Raw genomic sequence first — 16,831 nt, 5'->3', positions numbered from 1 at the left:
TGAATAAAAAAAATTGATCATCTTATTCGTGTTTTCGCTCCATAATATATTAGTCCTTTTGTTGTCTCCTCTTCTATTTCATCATGAACCTCTGCTAAAGAAGATCATACTATACTATAATCAGGATGAATTTTTATGCAACCATCAATTTTTTTATCATCAAATAGAAAAATAAAATATTGCTTGAAGTCATGTTTCATATGATGATGTGGTATATTTGTAAACATACGTAATGGAAATATGAAACAAGGTGAAGGGGATTTTTAATGCACATATTTAATAGAAGGGTAATAGAAACATTTATGTTGATACAATAACATAATATGTGACATAAAACATTTCAATTCCCATATGAATTGTGCATCAAAACAATATGGAACCATGTGCAGAAGCAATGTGTAGGAGCAACAATGCGCTAGTAAAAGTAAATAGTCCTCATTGTTTATGGCATAAATTGAAGCATGATTGATAAATATGACATAATATGTAGCAGATGTATTTTACATAATGGAAGGGAAAGTCATAAAATGTTTGCATATGAATAGAGGTGACAACAATACTCTTGATTTTTTATTTTTTCATTTCATAATAATGGCCATGGATATCAATGTAAAAGAACGTACATGCATGAAATTGGGTATAAATATATGATCATATGTAAGAGTAAAAATAACAATGTGCTTTTAGATGACCATACCTAGTATTTGAATTTGCAAGTGATTATGAAAATGGTTGGAACAGGGAACATTGTTATAGCATGGGAGGCAACAAATGGTATGTATGAACGAATATATGTTTGATTGATAAGCCCAAACTTATGGTATTTTGGCTTCTCTAGGCCATGAACTATAATTTTATCTAGACAAGATTGTAACCACAATAATTTTTTTTATAATTTAAAATGATGCGCGGTCAAGAAATTGTCATGGTGCATATTTACTGGGTGCACAAACAAAAGTGATTTTATTTTATGAACCATTAGACCATTGTATGACCACAAGCTAGGTTTGGAAGCATGATCCTAGGGTGCCACATGTTGTAGATTGAATTGTATACATTTAGTGATGTGTTTACAAGAGATGCTTGTTATACATGTTATTAAAACAAAGATTTTCATGTGGGAAAACCATATAAGCACCAACTAGAAACCTACTAAACCATCACTGAGATGCATATACTATGATTTGTGAGTCGTAGTCATGTCACATGAGACAAGTCCAAATAATTATGACTATATGTGGTTAGGGTGGTGTGTAGCCTAATTACACTATATCAAAGAGAACATAGCTAGTCTGTAAGTGGGTCAATAGCTAATTCGTGGGTTGGTTGTGTAGATATTAAATCCTAGCCCTCGTTTCTTATTGTAGCCAAAGAATTATATATCCTATGAAAGGGTACAAAGGCTCATACACCTCCCAAAATTAAACATACATAATTTATTTATGTCGCAGCTGAGGGATTATACTTGGCATACACATGATGTCAAGGCATGTCCTACCAATACATGGTGAATGACTATGAATGGGTTGAAATGAATACATAGCATGGCAAAGTTTGACATGTGTTGACTTGGGTAGCATATAAAGAGTGGAGGAATGTGTTGTGTTTGTTTTATGTCAATAATGGCCATGTAGCACACTGAATAAATAGGTGAAATCGAAGTCGTCAGTGATAGGAGTAGGAAACCTTTGGTAGAATACAAAGGAAGGTCAAGCGGTCTAATTTTATTTTCATACAATGATGTTTCAAATGGAAGATTATTTTTAACATAGAAAATACCTTTTTAATGGATTTTAGAATGCCACAATGTGGCGATTCAAGCAACACAAAAAATATCAAGAATGAAGTAATTTAAAATTGGCTCATGGGTAGAGAGTGAACTTACTTCCTTTGCATGGTGAAGACAAGAGGTAAGGAAGACACCCAATCTTAATTATTCATGACAATAAGAAATCAAATGGATAATGAAAAGGAATAAATACGAAGGGGATTAACTCCGTGAAACACATTCAATAGATCAAACAAGTCTTATCCTTACAATGAAAACCATTTATCAGTTAGGAATTCACCTCATACCTAAAGCTCCAATCTTTATTTCTTCTAGATTTTGTTTTCAACGGTTTCCTCTATCCATTTCAAAAAAAAGATGAGGGATTTAGATATCAACTTATATTATTTGGAGAAAAGTTATATAGGGTGATTTAGCAGTATTTTCACCCAACATCATGTCTTTAGTGGTAAACTTCGACATGCTCGTCAAGATTTGTGGGAATTAATGTACATCACACCCAATGACTACAAGTCAATAACCAAATAGTCCTCTGCATGATATGTGGGCATCAAACCATTCAATTTCTTAGGGTCGTAGGGCCAATTCAAACTCCATATCAAATTTCATTTAGGTTGACACCGTGGCATAAGTTTCATACAACATTAATTATTTTGATAGGTAGTGTTAAGTAGGAAGGCTATGAGCTATTATTCCAGCATTTCATGCCACACAATAAATAAAATTACCATTTGTAACATTAAATATGACATGATGGTGTTTAATCATAGCTGCTCATAAAATATTTCATCCCATATGATTGTTGCAGGTGATCTCCAAGCTTGATATCCTAAATTGATAGCTACTTTTTAATACAAAATATTATCATTATACTTTCATGTTAATGACGAGTTACATTATACCATTAAATTTCATTGTTGAAATCTCTTTATATGTGTTAATAGTGTTAGATGATGAACACTTCTTTAATAATGTTATAGAAACCATGAATCCTTGAGCCCCTTTACGATCTAGATCAAATAATTTTGCATATGTAATATTATCACTGCGAAAGAACTGGTTTATAATTAACTTTGTAATCACATTCTTTGTAACTATTCTTGAGACTTCACATCTCACATTTTCCATTATGCCCCTCCCCCTCATGTTATGTTGTATGTGTGTTGATAGTGTTGCCGGAGTGCTAGGATTTATAACACTTCATTCATTGTGCACCTTCGTCTTTTATGAGCCATGGTGGGGTTGTTAAATATATATATATATATATATATATATATATATATATATATATATATATATATATATATATATATATATATATATATATATATATATATATATTTGTGTGTCTGTGTGTGTGTTGGTTCTAAATGGGACTGATGTTCATGCAAATGGGGCTTACCTTCAAACATGCATATGGCTAGTTTTTACACTTAGGTCATGACTCGGGTAACCCCTTTTTCTCACCCTTATCATCCATATGACCATGTCATGTGACATGTTCCTTAGGGGTCCATGGTCAATCATATGTCAATGTTAGCATGACATCATCAAGAAATGTAGCACTCCTTGAGTGGTGCCATTTTTCACCCAAATTTCACCCTATTAGCGATCCAAAAATTCTTACTATACATGCCACATGGGACCCTCCTATACTTCCATGTGATCCACCAGAGTGCCTCATCATCAGTTATGTGTACATCCATTTCATCAACCATGTGTACTTATGCATTAGTGTTGTGCCACCACTTGTCACCAATACTATGTTACCACTTGTGACGAATCTAGTGTCACCACCTATGCATCAACATCGAAGGGACACATCATCACTCATTTGTCCGGGGGGTCCACTTGGAATTTGGTTAAAGGGTACACCTGGAACCTGCCATGTGTCACAATTTCATTGTTTGGAGAATTCCTACGTTGCAAAGCACAAAATTCATGGGGGGACGACCTCCATTAAATTTCATGCAAGTCTACACAAAATCCTCTACCTGTCAACCAAAATTCATCCATAATCATTGGATCTTCCCAAAGTTGGATGGAAGTTAATTCTATTAAAAAACACAAATTTTCATCTGCCAAAAACTATCGATTGTGCATCAGTGCACATATTCACCTTGGAGATGCACACAATTTAACAAATGTGGTGTTTTTATCCTTTTACCAATGTCACTTTTAGATTGGCTTATCATCTCATTCTGGTGGAGTTTGACCAATTATCCCTAAGTAATATATTTTCCACCTAGAAGGTAGAAAAATAGACAAATATGATGGTTTGTAAGTGTTGAGATTACTCCATTGCATTGAAGGGTCAAGAATGTTGAGTTTCACTTGTCCATTCAAATATTGGTTTAATTTGTGTTTTTATTGAAAACTTTAATAAGTTCTCTAGTTTCAAATAGCTATTCATATTTTAAGGAGTGGATAATTGGACATGATATGATGATTACAACTGTAGATGCGTTGGCTATCACTAAGTTTGTATATGTTCAAAGGAATACTAATGATTTTTCTCATTTTTAAATTCTTGCACTACAATATCAATTCATACTGGAGCTAAGGTTGGCCTAGTGCTAAGGTATTATTTCAACTTTCTAGGACATGTTTGAAGTAATATCTATACAACAATTTCCTTTTTGCCCAAGAGTTTGAGAAGAAATAACGAAAATGATACAAGAGGATTTTGTTTTTCATCTTATGGTTGTTACATAGTGTGAAGCTATATATGAACTAAAAAATGTATAATTTAGCTATTATGTATGTACAAATACATTTTTGGCATGTTTCTTAATTTTTTTCATGTGCAAAACTATTAGATTAATTGTGGTTGTGGATATTGGAGAACATTTTATTAAGGTTATTATGATTTTATTCCAGATAATTATGTGCATATGATTAGAGGGGACGTCAGTGATTGCTTGACACATTCCAATCCTAGTAATTTTTGTTCCATTTTTCTTCTTCAAGGTGATGTACTTATATTCCATTTTGTGTGAAAATTGGAACTCTATTTTTAATAGCATATCAATTGATCTCTAGAATATTGAATTCTAAGTTGGAAAAAGTTCTTATTGAATTCCCTTGTAAATGGATGCATTCTCAATAGAATTGGACACCTCTCATTTGTTGACATTGAAAAATGACTCCAATTTATGAGTTATTAGATTCATTAAATACTCTAATACACTCTACTATTTGCAACATGGTCAAAATCTACAAAACATTCTAATACATATTCGAGTCTATTTACAAGAGAAACTGGAGAAGATTAAGATTCTGCAACTTGAGTCAGACCTTCATTAAGATGAATTACAATGAAAGAGTCGACATCTTTAACTAGATTTTCTAGAATAACTATATGTTTGAGATAGATTTCCATCAACAACCAGGTACATGATTATTTTAATGATGCCACTTTAGTGGAAGATAAATATATATAGGTTTTTCTTGCACCTCCTTGGCCCATTATCATACCTTAGGAAAAGTTCATTCACAACAAACAAAAAAGTGCACATGGAAACAACAACGAAGTGACATTTCACATCCCAAATTACTCAAAACCAATATAGATTCATAGTGTTTTGATTCTTTAGGAAGGTTTATTTTCAATTTCTATAAATCCACTTTATATTATTAAATTCCAACATTATGATTGAGTTGGTCCCATAGAAGATCAATGCTTTTATCTTCACCCTTGTGGGCATTGTGGAAAACATCCTCATAATTAAATTATATGTTCTAGAAACAAGACGTCTACACGAGCAAAGATTCACCTTTGATGGATTGCTTCTTGGCAATTGTCTATCAACTAAGAATATATCATTCATACCGCAAGTTTCATTCTTGTGTACTGACACATCTTGTAGTGGACAAATTTTCTTCTTCTAACCTTGTATATCATAGATGGGAATAGATAGTCAATTACTAGATTAGAACTATCAAGTGAGCCTAAGCGACAAGTAGAACCACAACTTGCAAGCATAACCTAGAGTCACAATTCACAAGATCTATAGTAAGAGTTGTAGCCACATATAAACTCATGTTCCATGAGCGCGAGTTGGTTGGTGTCCTACCTTAAACCACTATCGATATAAAACTTCATCTTCTACTACCCATTTCATGAGTTGTTGGCCATATTTAAACCATCATCAGGGAGAACTCCCATTTTGCAGAAGAATTCACCTTTTAGCTAGATTTGGAATTGTTGTAAGAACTAATTCGAGCCAAGTTCTAGAGTTTGTGTTTTTCCTTAAAATATCACTAGTAGAAGACTTTGAATTCTTATATCTGTTTGGTTTATGGTCTTCCCTAAAAACAAATTTTAGAGAGAACATTCAAGCATTATTATATCTCGTCATCTCTCTTCTTAGACTCACATACACCCCTTCAAATTTCATGGGTGAATGTTGGAAACATAATCTTTTTCGGGTTACGTAAATTTCACAAATTCACATAAGTAGAAGGTGAAAATGCTCAAGTGAATCATAGTGGTCATAAGAACCCTAAGATGGCTCTTGGAAGATTAAAACTAGGGTAAATGAAATGTATTTATATGTATTTCTTGTGAACAAGAGTTCATCCCATGCTTATGTAAATATTTTTATCACTTTTGTTTGTTCTAACAATTTTGAGTAACAACTGATGGCTTGTACTAGGGGATGACACTTCCATGTGAAGTTTCATGAACCTCTTTATATCATTTGATCATAGAGTAATTTTTATTTGATTTTCTATTTTTATGAATATTAAATCATTTGATTAACAGGATCTATAGAAGCAAACATCTTCTTTTATCTTTTTACTATAAAAATCACATTTTTTTTGTCAAAAAAGTATTAAACTAGTGCATAAATGTGACTGAATTTATCTACATGTCTATTTCTACCGTATTTTAACAATAGTTTTAAAAAATGGAACTGGGTTTTTAACCATGTCACCCATTGTTAGGGAAATTTTGAGTTGTAAAATGGGTTTTCTAAGGAAAATAATAAAATAAGAGATGGAATTTTAAAGGAAAAGAAAGAAAACTACTATTTTTATTGTATTTTTGGCTTATCTATTTATAGGTTTACTCAAATTTCAAATGTAGACATCCATTGGATGTGGAATTAAAATCCACATCCAACACGTACTCATTTGACATAATTTTGAGTAGACCCACACCGAATAAATTAAAATACTTGAAAGAACGTGTTTGAAACACATTTTTCAATGTAGCTTAGTTTTTTTTTTTTTTTTTTGCTTTTTTTTGTTTGTTTTTTTTTGTTTTTTGTTTTTTGTTTTGTTTTGTTTTTTTTTTTTTGTTTTGTTTTGTTTTGTTTTGTTTTGTTTTGTTTTGTTTTTTTTTTTTGTTTTTTTGTTTTTTGTTTTTGTTTTTTGTTTTTTTTGCTTTTGTTTTTGTTTTGTTTTGTTTTTGTTTTTTTTTTGTTTTGTTTTGTTTTGTTTTGTTTTGTTTTTTTTTTCTCAGTGTGGGTCTACTCAAAAATATGTGGAGTGGGTACTTTTCAGATGTAGAATTTAATTCTACATCTAGTGGGTGTATACAATTGAAATTTGAGTAAACCTATATTGAGATAAGCGAAAAATGAAAACATCAACTTCAATCCTATTGGTTTTTTTAATGTTTAATTTTTATTACATTTTTTTAGGCACATTGTTGGCCTCAAAATTCCCATAATGAAAACCAATATTTGAACCAAACCAAATTGAATGATATTGAATTGAAAAAATACATAAAATTATTAATTCTTAATAAATATAGTTATTTTTAATATTTCAAACCATTATTTCAAACAATTAGAGACAAATACATGCAAAGTAGGCTCCTCTATATACCATTTCATGGTGCATATATCAAAATGGCACCTAGTGCAATACATAACATCAACAAATACATAATCATTAAGTTTCTAAATGGCCTTTAGAGTCCAAAAAAATGTTGCAATTCAAGCTACTAGGCCATTAGCCTAATACAAATCAATAATCAATATGATCACTCATCAAATTCATGAGAACTAATAGACATGGGATCAATAGCAAGACCTACATAAAAATTGTCTAGTTCATATTCTAAGGACTCCCTAAAATTATGTCTAACAATAGTAGCAACAGAAGCAACACTAGGCCTAGTAAAACTAGAAGCATGAGTTTGTTGATCTCCATGATCACTCCTCTCAGCATGTGACATTCTTGCTCTTGGTGGTTCACTCCCTTCATCTCCTGGCTTGAATACTATATTTGCATTGGGAAACACTCCCCAAATCCATGGCATCAATATCAAAATCAAGATCAAACTCAATTGGTTGAGTCCTTTCAACCCATTTGAAGTTGTATCAATATCATCCAACACAATGGGATCTATATGAGGTCTTTTATTCAGTAATTAGTTGTGTCTTAGTCAATAATTTTACTACAAGAAGATGAGATCATTTAACTATTTCCGTTAAAAAATATTTATCTTCTTCATTTGAATCTATTAAAAAAAGAAAAATTGTGCTCACACCTAGAAGCACTGCAAGTTTCGCTAAGAACTCTAATTAAAAACTTTTATAATTAAGGACAATGAATACCAAACAACTCCCACCAATGTGCTAAAAAGACAAAGACTAAGGTAACTTCATTGTTCAAAAAATTACATGGTAACTTTTGCTAAAAAAAAATATTTAGAGCTTAAATTTTAAACAATTGAACTTAAAAAATAAATAAAATAATTACTTGTCTAGTTGATCCACATCTCCTAGAATATTTAAATTGTTTATTCGAAATGTACCTATGGTCTAAGTTCATGTATTGATCTATTGATATATATCCAATTTCTTAGACTCATCATGGACCATGCACTCAAATCACTTGTACAACACATCTCTAGCCTCTCTATTTTGATCTTCTCTTAACATAGCTCTACAATGATAGCATGGTTTCAAGAAAAACACAACTACATGTATAGGATGGTGGAGTTCATGGTTTCATCTATTATCAATGATCTCCAAATTAAGCCCATATTTCCATCTCTATTCTTGTAGGAATATTTTATCTAGTCCTTTTTCTAATCCATAGTCTCATTGATGTATAGAATGCACAACTTTTCTGCATCCACCAACCACAAAAACTTAACAAGGAGCTCGCAAACTTTCGCAAGCTTTACTACTATTTTCAAAAAAATGTTGTAAAACAAAATATTTTTGTTTCTTTTTTTATCTGATCTACAATGCCACTGAAATTCATACCAATCATCAATAGAAAACATTTTCTACAAGTTATTTTGTTAGGAAGTGAAATATTTCAATGGGAGGAAGTGAGTTGTGAATCTCATTATTTTATTCCTAGAAAGATCCTTGTCCCTAATGTTTATGCCCATTAGGATCAACATCCATGAGTGATTATAGATATATTTTGTCATACACTTGACATCCTCCACAATGTTATTTACACACTCCACTTTTCCTTTGTCCTTGAGCATGAGGTCTATGCAATTTGCAACACATCGGCTCCAAAATATGGTCCTATATTTAGACTCTAACATATTTTTAGAAGGAACATAGTTCTATACATTATATATGATGACATGTAGAACAATATTCTCCCCCATTTTCCTAACCATATCATCCAAAGGTTGAAATAATAGATTGACATATTTCACTCTATTAGATGCATCATCTGATTTCAAAAACATGGTTCCTTGAGGGAACAAAATAATGGAATATATGATAGTGTGGCTTTTTCGATCAGTCCATCTATTTGACATGATGGAACCATTTTTTTTGGTTCATGACTCTTTAAACTAGATCAAATACTCTTTAATTGACAAAACCTCTCTTTCATAAATACTTCACCTTAGTTCATGCGTTCTAGGGCCCTTGAATCTATTTCCTACTAGTAGAGTCCCACACAGCTTGGTAATAAGGTGGGAAAGAAACACTAAAGGAGATATCTTCAGCATACCATCATATGGAAATGTATTGAAAAGAAACTTCTTTGCATTACTTTTTTCAATGGGTGTCTAAGGTGGTTTGAGTTTCACTTGGTTGGGAGGAAAGGGAACTAATAGAGATAGTTGTGGAGGAAGGTATGAAATAGCTCTTAATGTTCATCCCCCTTTTAATTTTAGCTTGAATCTAATATGGAAGATGGGGAGGAATATAATGGAAAGGGTCATGGAGATTGGTGAAAGAGATAGAGAAGGAGTCTTCAAGGTGAAAATAATCAAACCCACTTGCAACGCTCATAGCATAACTACTACAAGTTCCTTCTTTCCTAAAATTTATCCTTGTATAGAATTTGTTGTCTCCTTCACCTGCTCAAACTTAGATATTTCAAGTTATTTTTCCCCAATAAGCCCTATTAATTTATGTAGTGCATCATAGAGGGTTACTTGGCCTTTTATACCAACCAAGTGTTGTCTCCAAATAAAAATATCCCGCTTTCACCCTTGGGTGCTTGCAATATACATCAAAAAAATGACAATGAACCCATGTAGCATAATTGGATTTTGGAGCCATGGTGGATGATAAAATTTCAGATTTGAAGGGAAACAGATCTACAAATAGAACTTAAAAAAATTCAGCTACATAAAATGAAAAAGCGTAAGATAAAAAGGGGAACAAAAGAAGAGAAATATTTAGCCAACAATTAGAGACTATTTTTTACTTTAAAAAGGGGAAAAAATTAAAAACAGGGACAAAAATAAAATTCGGCAAATTTTGAAACAAATATCATATCTAGAAATGAAAACTAGCTTCCAAAGGATTCCCCAAACATTCCATGTCCATTGGACAACTCCAAACCATCTCCAATATGACAAAGAACCTCCAATTATTGTCATTGTTGCTAAACTTATTGTTGTTATATAAAAATGCAAGCTCTCATACGCTCACACAAACTAGAAATGAGATGTGTGAGGCAAATAGGAACTTATGACTAATTTTATAATCTTAGTGGGCAGATTTTGGAGGGAATCTTCCCAGGATTTCCAAAAAAACCATCTAAAAAACCATTAGTGGGTCCCAGGTCCTCACCACATGCACAATCATTGAATGAAGCCTTTTTCTTATGGACTCAACTAGTTGGGACAAGTTGGTATAGGTTAGATCCTAAAATTAAACTAGTCAAACCTACTGTTGAGCTCGTCTTCTCCATTGAACAAACTAACAAATCAAATTCAATTTTAGGTTGGTAATGGTTACACACCAAATTTGTTGATTTGACTAGTTTTTGGTTCAAACTAGACTATTTTTAACACTATGAACACATATTTCATTAAATTTGGAATTAAATAGTGGATCTAGAATTTCAAAATAAGTAAAAAGTTAAATTCTAGTGATGTCCTTGGAATAATATTTTTCCAATTTTAATGAAATATGTGTTTATGAGTTTAATACATCAAAATAAAGTAGACTAAAAGTAGCAGTAAAGCCAATGAATTAAAACACACATTTTACAAAAAATGATAGGATTTACTCTAGAGCTTGACTTCAGACCAAAATAAAGAAATGTTGAAGTCCTAATAATGACAATATGGTATCTTATTTACCATACTTCTATGACAGTAACATATCTTATTCTATTTGTACAACAATACCTTTCTAATAATCTGGTCCATAAAGACCTCAACATGATTTCATGTCTTCTTTGCTTCACATACAATGAATAACATCCTCTAAAACTATAATATATATAGGCTGTGAAAATATGATATCTCCACTACATTTCTTTCCTCATTATAATAATAGTGGAAAGCCTCACAAGAAGGAGTGTTCATTAGATTAGTGTTTATATGGAATTTTATTTACTGTAATAGATTGCTTTTTACCCATAAGGTTGTTAAGGACCTATGATAGAAAGTGTTCTATATATCTATAATACCCCAAATTAATGACACAGATGCATGTTAAAATAAACAGGAAAAAACTAGGGAGTGAACTTTATCTTAGAAGGTTGATTTTTGGTACTTTTCATGGTGGAGCTCCTTTATATCTTGGCCCTTGAACTCATTACAATTGTAAATTGCACACAAACAAAATAAACCATTATATATCTTCCTGCAAACCACACTAGAATTTGCATCATAAATAAACCAAGAATATATATTAACAATCACATGAAGGATATATGTAATGGGGGGAAGAAAATTGATCCCTTTATTATCGCAATGAGAGTACAATGTTTTACCATCTACATTCCTTGGCCCTACATCACAGTTCCGAATATTAAAGAGAGCACTCCTCAAAGCTAAGGCTAAGTTGCACTTAGAATGGGCACATTGTAGACACTATCTTAACAATCTTTGGGTCAATCCTCAAAATGCCAAAAACTAGCATAAAAAATTCAAATAATATAAGTGCATAGGTAGTCATAGAAACAAGTAGATCTTGCAAGAATTAGGTGAATTATGGGTCAATTTAGGAAGAAATACTTTAAGGACTTAGGCCTTTTCCTCAATTCCCCCTTCTACGAAATCAAAATAATCTCATGGAACAAAAGAGGCCTAAATTATTTAGGTAAGAAAATGCTTCTTAAACACATATTCACTAAGATGGACCCAATATAATGGTGATTCAGGAAACAAAATTCTCTCAAGAGAGAGTCTCCTCTATTATCTTGAAATGTTGGAAAGGAGCCTGCCAAGCCATTAATGCAAACACTCAAGAAGAATGTATAATTATATTTTGGCATCTAAAAAAAGTTTTTCTCATGGATTTTTGTGAAAACAACATAGGTTTAATAGCCAAATTCAAAATTTTAGGTTCAGATCAAGAGGGATATATATCCAATATCTATGGCCTAAACATTACTAGTGAATGATCAGAATCCCATTTCACTCTAAAGAGATTAGGCTAGATGTTGAAATATCTCATGTTGATAATTGGGGGAGACTTTAATATGATAAAATACCTCTTTAATTAAAAGGGAGGTAACCAAGGGCTTGATTAGGAGGAAAATCACTTAAAAGAGGCCATGTGTGTCTTGAAACTAGTGGATCGAGAGACCATCAATGGAACTTTCACCTCCAACAACATATGTAAATTAAAGCGTAATGTTTTCATCAGAATATATAAGTTCCTTATTTATAAATGTATCATGGAAAATTATCCTTTTACAGAAGCCTCCATCCTTCCCTACATAGGCTTTGATGGTTAGCCTATATGTCTATGTATTGAAATCAAAACCAAGCCTATTAATTGAACTTTTCTCTTTGAGATATTTTAGCTCTAAGATCTATCCTTCCTAGAGAAGGCCAAAGCTAGGTGAATGAAATTCCTTCATAGCCAAGTTCTCTCATGAAGTATTTAAGAAAAAACTCAAATATCTCAAAAGTTGCATAAAAATATGGAATAACCAAGAATTTGGTAACATCTTTCAATCTCAGGGAGTTATAGAATAATGCAAGCAATAAATAGAATAGCAAATAATCATGAAAAATAGAGTAGAATATCTTTTGGTAGAGGAGTCAACCCTCATCAATTGTCTCAAACATTGGAGAAAATAGGGGGATATTCTCTTATTTAAGAAATTGTGCATCATACGTCTTAAAGGAGGTGAGAAAAATTATAAATTTTAAAGTACTCCATGATTAATCATACAATCAAATATAAAATATCCTCCCTTGAAAATTTTGTGTGAGTTAAGCTCTTAAAGAAAGTCACTATTGAATCTAAGCTCATTTCCTATTACCAACATGTCTTATTGGAGTCTCCCCCCTCCACAACTCAATCCATCGGAAAAATCACTCGTCACATCCTTGCCTTAGTCAGTCTAGAGAAAATTAGGCTCTCTATCATATACCTCCTTGACCCAACCTAACAATCACCTACTATTCCCCCCATTACTGAGTTTAACTTCGATTAAATTTAGTTTCAGCATTTGTCACATGCATAATTATTCAATTATCTCATAAACAAAGAAAACACATGGAATTATACCCATAAGATTAAATATTCGACAACATAAAGAGTAAGGAGCCAACATATAGAACAACTCATGAATTGAATTAGACTAGAGTAGCGAAAATAATGTCACTTGGAAAATCTAGCACCACCACCCAACCTAGAACCGACTTCCTCTAGTTCACTCCCAAACTGAGAGTTATTTCCATGGATCAACTTCCTCTCGTTGATCTCTTCAATGGGTATTTAATACCCTTTTTCATGATATGGTTTCCTGTAGCGGCACCTCGATTTCATGGATCTTTTTATCAATTTTCCTAGGCTTTTCCCAGAAAAGTTTTCCTTTCCCTCCTGTGAGGTTTTTCCTTATAAAAGCTTACGTTTCTCTCCTACAAAGCTTTTATGTTTTTCTTAAACTTAGCATATTTCTCTAGCTAAGTAACTTAATGGATATTTATCTCCCAATCCATTAAGCTTATCTAGAATTGGATCTAGAAGTGTTACCATGAAAGAATTATCCTTTCCCATTCACTAAGGGGATTTCATTTGGAAATACTCTCATCTCTTGGTGTCTCATTTTCCAAGTGATTAAATTATACTTATTTATTTAATAACGAAGTATTTACTTCATTGTTACACCCCAGATCTAGTTTTTTTCTTACAACTCAGTCTTAGCTTAGGTCTGGCATGATAGAAACAAATTGTTACATACAACGGAGGTGTGTTACATACACCCCCCTTAAATTTACACCATCCTCGGTGTATTAATTCATTTTACAATTTATTTCCTCATTCATAGGTATCTATTTATAAAACTATAGGTTCCATGGCCTTGCCACCTAGATCATATCTTCCAATATATAGGTTACAAAGGAGTTCTACCAGAAAATCTCCTTCCATTGCTACATGTAACATTTGTTTCCATCAATTTTGTGAGAGACTTCAGATGAAAAAACTAAATTTTGTTTACCACAGTTAATGTCATAACTTGATATAACAATACTACTATTTGAGTAACTACGGTTTAATGTTTCCTGCCATTTAACTATGATTCCTCATCTTCGGTTTCATTGTATAATATAAAGAAATGCACATTCTTCCCATGATTTTGTGTTCTTTCCAAACACTTACTTCCTGCAGTTTCCCTTGAATAGTCACAACAAGTCAACTAATGCATTTGATCAATCAACATGTATAAAAATATTGCATCATGTCAGCTTAAAACATAAACATTAACATAAATCACATGTAACCATCATAAACGCAATTATAGATCACATGTAATAATCATAGACCAGAATCATAAATCACATGCATGCTAAAACTGAATAACTATTGATGCTTATTCTTTAATCAATCATTAGACTCCACCTTTTTCTTTCTTCTGTATGCACTCCGGATCGGTTGTCACACCAGGAAATCACCCAGTGCCTTCTCCTCAACCATGTGTACATCAAACACATACAACTATACACGTCATCCAACATTATGCAATCCCTGCATCCATACCGGTACCATCTGTACCACATGTACACAGTACTACCAGTACAACATATACAAAATTCTTAATGTCCATAGCATCCTATGCATGACATATACATGTTCCACTTGTTTTTAAACCATGTTAGTATTATTATCATAACATCAGGTCAATGCCAAAATTTCCTTTATTTTTCACACTACCTTTAGTCAAGTCTAATCAAACCATGCTCAATTTGTCAATTGGAGAATAAGGAATTCATGGACCTGTTCAACTTCTGCAACTAGATCTGAACTGAATAATTTTATGTCAAGTATTCAAGTGCTTTTATTTAGCTAATCTTGTGGTTGCAGGAAAATTTCAGCAAATTATAATATAAATGTAACTTTGCATAATACAATTTTACAATACCAATAAATTTTAGTTGTGGGATTGAATATGTCTCTAGACCGGGTCTTAATGATAGTGGAATATGATCTTCACCCAATCAGAAAGAAAGCTTATGATAGCTAATATAGTATGGCCTACAGTATTATACTTAAAGTTTTCTAACAACTTTTAACCTTGTCTTTAGTCAATAAAATAATTGTTTGGTACTCAAAAGTACTCCACACATAGACTAGTTATGTCACATGATTTCTTGTTGCTACTTTTAAACTTCTTCCAATACCTTATTGGCCATGAATAAATTCATTGTATGTCCAAAACCAATTGACCAATCAATATGCAGGTACATACACCTCCCATACATGAGTTAGAAATTAAGGTTACAATGTTCTCAGTTCCACGCCCACTAAGTTTTTAGACACTATGTGTACTAGGGTGTGAACCTAGGTCATTAGCATGTTGATACCCTACTATAACACTAGATCATGACCTACTAGAATATAATTCATCAATTTTTAAATTCCTTAAAATAAATTGTTTATGAAATATTTTTTGTTGTTGTCATATTCAAAACCAGACAACATTATCAATGCAATCTGATAGGTAGACTTCTCTCATATTTATTAATAGGAAATAGTAGTGCAAAATACGCATTTTGGATTGTACGATTATTAATTCATTTTAATAGATTTCTAGATATCATTTTATTGAAACCAATTATCTTTGTACACAACAATATCGATTACCAGTACCACTTTGCCATCAATATGGTTGAAGCATCCTATTGATTTAACAATGAGTTGTTGCATGGTTTGTTATCCTCTCTCTTCATCACCTAAAACCTTTTATATGTCACACCTTACTTGATGCATGTATTATTTTACTATTGGCATAAGATCCTTAGATCACCATAGATTGTATTAATGAAAAACCTTTAGGTTTACTAAAATTTTGTTAATTAATCTGGACCAGTCATGCTCTAAATCTAGTATATAATTATTTTTAGTCATTAGGCTTATTTGAATTGATCTATTTCTACTTTAAGTGCATCCAACACCACCATATCTAATATTTTTGTCATTTCATAATGCATGTATACTTTGTTTATATATAATAGAAACATGCAATTTATTTTTATCTTATCACTTCACAAAAGAAGTACATTTGTAAAATCTACAATCATTCTACTAGAAGCATCTTATTATTGTTGTAGATTTGAAAGGTCCCTAGTTGTGAGATATTGAAACAACCCCATATTTATCTGGATGGATATGCACATCAAGGTTGTGA

The sequence above is a fragment of the Pinus tabuliformis genome, chromosome 5_2 (assembly GCF_031772625.1).
Source record: "Pinus tabuliformis cultivar Carrire ecotype Pingquan chromosome 5_2, CPIR1, whole genome shotgun sequence".
Taxonomy (NCBI): Eukaryota; Viridiplantae; Streptophyta; class Pinopsida; order Pinales; family Pinaceae; genus Pinus; species Pinus tabuliformis.
Note: the sequence above shows the minus strand (reverse complement) of the source record.